Here is a 5,000-nt window from a genome sequence, read left to right on the forward strand (position 1 = left end):
TGTGTGTGTTTCTGTGTCTGTGTTTGTGTGTATGGGTGTGTGTGTGTGTTAGTGTGTCTGTGTGCCTGTGTGTGCGTGTGTGTGTGGGTGTGTGTGTGTGTTTGTATGCCTGTGTTTGTGTGTGTGGGTGTGTGAGTGTGTTTGTGTGTCTGTGTGCGTGTGTATGTTTCTGTGTCTGTGTTTCTGGGTGTGGGTGTGGGGGAATGTGTGTCTGTGTGTGTGGGTGTGTGTGTGTCTTTGTGTGTCTGTGTGTGTGGGTGTGGATATCGGTGTGTGTCTGTGTTTGTGCGTGTGGGTGTGGGTTTGTGTGTGTTTGTGTGTCTGTGCTTGTGTGTGTGTGGGTGTAGGTGTGGGTATGAATGTGTGTGTCTGTGTTTGTCGGTGTGGGTGTGTGTGTGTTTGTGTGTCTGTGTGTGTGGGTATGTGTATGAGTATATGTGTGGGTGTGGGTTTGTGTTTGGGTGCCTCTGTGTGAGTGTCTGTGATCTGTGTTTGTGTGTCTGTGTGTGTGGGTGTGTGTGTGTGTTTGTGTGTCTGTGTTTGTGTGTGTGTGTGTTTGTGTGTCTGTGTTTGTGTCTGTGTGGGTGTGTGTATGTTTGTATGTTTGTGGGTGTGGCTGTGTGAGTGTGTTTGTGTGCCTGTGTGTGTATGGGTGTGTCTGTGTGTGTGTGTGTGTGTGTGGGTGGGTGGGTGGGTGTGTGTGTGTGTGTCTTTGTGCATCTGTGTTTGTGTGTATGGGTGTGTGTGTGTGTTTGTGTGTCTGTGTGCCTGTGTGTGCGTGTGTCTGTGGGTGTGAGTGTGTTTGTATGTCTGTGTTTGTGTGTGTGGGTGTGTGAGTGTGTTTGTGTGTCTGTGTGTGTATGGGTGTGTGTGTTTGTGTGTCTGTATGTGTGTGTGTGTGTGTGTGTGTGTCTTTGTGCATCTGTGTTTGTGTGTATGATTGTGTGTTTGTGTGTTTGTGTGCCTGTGTATGTGTGTGTTTGTGTGTATGTTTGTGTGTGGGTGTGTGTGTGTTTGTGTGTGTGGGTGTGAGTCTGTGTGTGTTTGTATGTCTTTGTGTGGGTGTGTGTGGGTGTTTTTTATGTGTGGGTGTGTGAGTGTGTGTTTCTGTGTCTGTGTTTGTATGTGGGTGTGTGGGTGTGCTTGTGTGTCTGTGTCTGTGTTTGTGTTTGTGTGTGTGTGTGGGTGTGTGGGTGTATTTGTGTGTCTGTGTTTGTGTGTGTGGGTGTGGGTGGGTGTGTTTGTGTGTATGTTTGTGTGTGGGTGGGTGTGTGTTTGTGTGTATGTGTGTGTATGTGTGTGTGTTTGTGTTTGTGTGTCTATGTGTGTGTGTCTGATTGTGCTGTGTATCTGTGTGTCGGTGTGTGGGTGTGTGCGTGTGTGCTTGTGTTTGTGTCAGTGTGTGTGTGTGGGTGTGGGTGCGTGTTTGTGAGTGTATGTGTATATGTGGGTGTGCGTGTGTGTGGGTGTGTGTGTTTGTGTGTGCATGTGTGTGTGTTTGGGTGTCTGTGTTTGTGAGTGTGAGTGTGGGTTTGGGTGTTTGTGTGTCTGTGTGCATGTGTATGGGTATGTGTGCGTGTGTGTGTGTTTGTGTGTCTGTGTGTGTGTGTGCGGGTGTGTGTGTGCGTGTGTGTGGGTGTGAGTGTGTGTGTATGTTTGTGTGTCTGTGTGCCTGTGTGTGTGTGTGTGCACAGGTGTGTGTGTGTGTTTCTGTGTCTGTGATTGTCTGTGTGGATGTGAGTGTGTGTGTGTGGTTGTGTGTCTGTGTGTGGATGTGAATGTGTGTTTTTGTGTATGTGTGTTTGTTTTCATGTCAGTGTTTGTTTGTGTGTGTGTGGATGTGTGTGTGTGTTTGTGTGTCTGTGTTTGTCTGTGGGAGTGCATGTGTGTGTGTTTGTGTTTCTGTGTCAGTGTTTGTGTGTGTGGGTGTGGGTGTGTGTGTTTGTGTGTGTCTTTGTGTGTGTGTATGTGTTTGTGTGTCTGTGTGGGTGTGTGTTTCTGTGTCTGTGTTTCTGGGTGTGGGTGTGTGTGTGTGTTTGTGTGTCTGTGTGTGTGGGTGTGTGTGTGTCTTTATGTGTCTGTGTATGTGGGTGCGGGTGTCTGTGTGTTTGTGTGTCTATGTTTGTGTGTGTGGGTGTGGGTGTGGATGTGGGTGTGTGTCTGTGTTTGTGTGTGTGGGTGTGGGTTTGTGTGTGTTTGTGTGTCTGTGTGTGTGTGTCTGTGTTTCTGGGTGTGGGTGTGGGGGTGAATGTGTGTCTGTGTGTGTGTGGGTGTGTGTGTCTTTGTGTGTCTGTGTGTGTGGGTGTGGGTGTGGATGTGGGTGTGTGTCTGTGTTTGTGTGTGTGGGTGTGTGTGTGTGTTTGTGTGTCTGTGTGTGAGTGTATGTGTGGATGTGGGTTTGTGTTTGTGTTTGGGTGCCTCTGTGTGAGTGTCTGTGATCTGTGTTTGTGTGTCTGTGTGTGTGGGTTTGTGTATGTTTGTGTGTGCATGTGTGTGTGTGTTAGGGTGTCTGTGTTTGTGAGTGTGGGTGTGGGTGTTTGTGTGTCTGTGTGTGTGTGTATATGGGTGTGTGTGCGTGTGTGTGCGTGTGTGTTTGTGTATCTGTGTTTGTGTGTGTGTTTGTGTGTCTGTGTGTGCAGGTGTGTGTGTGGGTTTCTGTGTCTGTGTTTGTCTATGTGGGTGTGAATGTGTATGTGTTTGTGTGTCTGTGTGTGGATGTGTATGCGTGTTTTTGTGTATGTGTGTGTGTGTGTGGGTGTGGGTGTTTTCATGTCTGTGTTTGTCTGTGTGTGTGGGTGTGGGTTTGTGTGGGTTTGTGTGTCTGTGTGTGAGTGTGTGTGTGGGTGTGATTGTGGGTGTGTGTCGGTGTATGTGTGTGTGTGTGTGTGTTTGTGTCTGTGTGTGTGTGGGTGTGGGTGTGTGTTTGTTAATGTATGTGTGTGTGTGTGTGTTTGTGTGGCTGTCTTTGTGGGTGTGGGGCTTTGTGTGTGTGTGTTTGTGTGTCAGTGTGTGTGTGGGTATGTGTGTGTGTTTTTGGGTGTGTGTGTGTGTGTGTGTTTTTTCGTGTCTGTGTTTGTGGGTGTGGGTGTGTGTTTGTGTGTCCTTGTGTGTGTGTGGGTGTCGGTGTGTGTGTGTGTGTGTTTGTGTGTGTTTGTGTGTGTGTGTGTGTGTGTTTGTATCTGTGTGTGTGTGTGTGTATGGGTGTGTGTTTGTGGGTGTATGTGTGTGTGTGGATGTGCATTTGTGTGGGTGTGTGTTTGTGTGTGTGTGTGTGCATGTGTGTGTGTGTTTGGGTGTCTGTGTTTGTAAGTGTGGGTGTGGGTGTTTGTGTGTCTGTGTGTGTGTATGGGTGTGTGTGTTTGTGTGTGTGTGTTTGTGTGTCTGTGTGTGTGTGTGTGTGTGTGTGTATGCTGGTGTGTGTGTGGGTTTCTGTGTCTGTGTTTGTCTGTGTGGGTGTGAGCGTGTGTGTGTTTGTGTATTGTGTGTGGATGTGTATGTGTGTTTTTGTGTATGCGTGTGTGTGTGTGTGTATGTGTGTGTTTTCATGTCAGTGTTTGTTTGTGTGTGTGTGGATCTGTGTGTGTGTTTGTGTGTCTGTGTTTGTCTGTGGGAGTGTGTGTGTGTGTGTGTGTTTCTGTTTCTGTGTGTCTGTGGGTCTGTGGGTGTGGGTGTGTGTGTGTGTTTGTGTGTCTGTGTGTGTTGGTGTGTGGGTGTCTTTTTGTGTCTGTGTGTGTGGGTGCGGGTGTCTGTGTGTTTGTTTGACTATGTTTGTTTGTGTGGGTGTGGGTGTGGATGTGGGTGTGTGTCTGTGTTTGTGTGTGTGGGTGTGGGTATGTGTGTGTTTGTGTGTCTGTGTGTGTGTGTCTGTGTTTCTGGGTGTGGGTGTGGGGGTGAATGTGTGTCTGTGTGTGTGTGGGTGTGGGTGTGGGTGTGGATGTGGGTGTGTGTCTGTGTTTGTGTGTGTGGGTGTGGGTTTGTCTGTGTTTGTGTGTCTGTGTGTGTGTGTGGGTGTGGGTGTGGATGTGGGTGGGTGTTTGTGTGTCTGTGTTTGTGTGTATGTGGGTATGGGTGTGAATGTGTGTGTCTGTGTTTGTGGGTCTGGGTGTGTGTGTGTGTTTGTGTGTCTGTGTGTGAGTGTATGTGTGGATGTGGGTTTGTGTTTGTGTTTGGGTGCCTCTGTGTGAGTGTCTGTGATCTGTGTTTGTGTGTCTGTGTGTGTGGGTTTGTGTGTGTTTGTGTGTGCATGTGTGTGTGTGTTAGGGTGTCTGTGTTTGTGAGTGTGGGTGTGGGTGTTTGTGTGTCTGTGTGTGTGTGTGTATATGGGTGTGTGTGCGTGTGTGTTTGTATATCTGTGTTTGTGTGTGTGTTTGTGTGTGTGCGGGTGTGTGTGTGGGTTTCTGTGTCTGTGTTTGTCTATGTGGGTGTGAATGTGTATGTGTTTGTGTGTCTGTGTGTGGATGTGTATGCGTGTTTTTGTGTATGTGTGTGTGTGTGTGGGTGTGGGTGTTTTCATGTCTGTGTTTGTTTGTGTGTGTGGGTGTGGGTTTGTGTGTCTGTGTGTGAGTGTGTGTGTGGGTGTGATTGTGGGTGTGTGTGTCGGTGTATGTGTGTGTGTGTGTGTGTGTGTGTTTGTGTCTGTGTGTGTGTGGGTGTGGGTGTGTGTTTGTTAATGTGTGTGTGTGTTTTTGTGTGTGTGTGTGTGTGTGTGTGTTTGTATCTGTGTGTGTGTGTATGGGTGTGTGTTTGTGGGTGTATGTGTGTGTGTGGATGTGCATTTGTGTGGGTGTGTGTTTGTGTGTGTGTGTGTGCATGTGTGTGTGTGTTTGGGTGTCTGTGTTTGTAAGTGTGGGTGTGGGTGTTTGTGTGTCTGTGTGTGTGTATGGGTGTGTGTGTGTTTGTGTGTGTGTGTTTGTGTGTCTGTGTGTGTGTGTGTGTGTATGCTGGTGTGTGTGTGGGTTTCTGTGTCTGTGTTTGTCTGTGTGGGTGTGAGCGTGTGTGTG

This window comes from Cetorhinus maximus, chromosome 1, assembly GCF_964194155.1.
Source record: "Cetorhinus maximus chromosome 1, sCetMax3.hap1.1, whole genome shotgun sequence".
NCBI classification, from domain to species: Eukaryota; Metazoa; Chordata; class Chondrichthyes; order Lamniformes; family Cetorhinidae; genus Cetorhinus; species Cetorhinus maximus.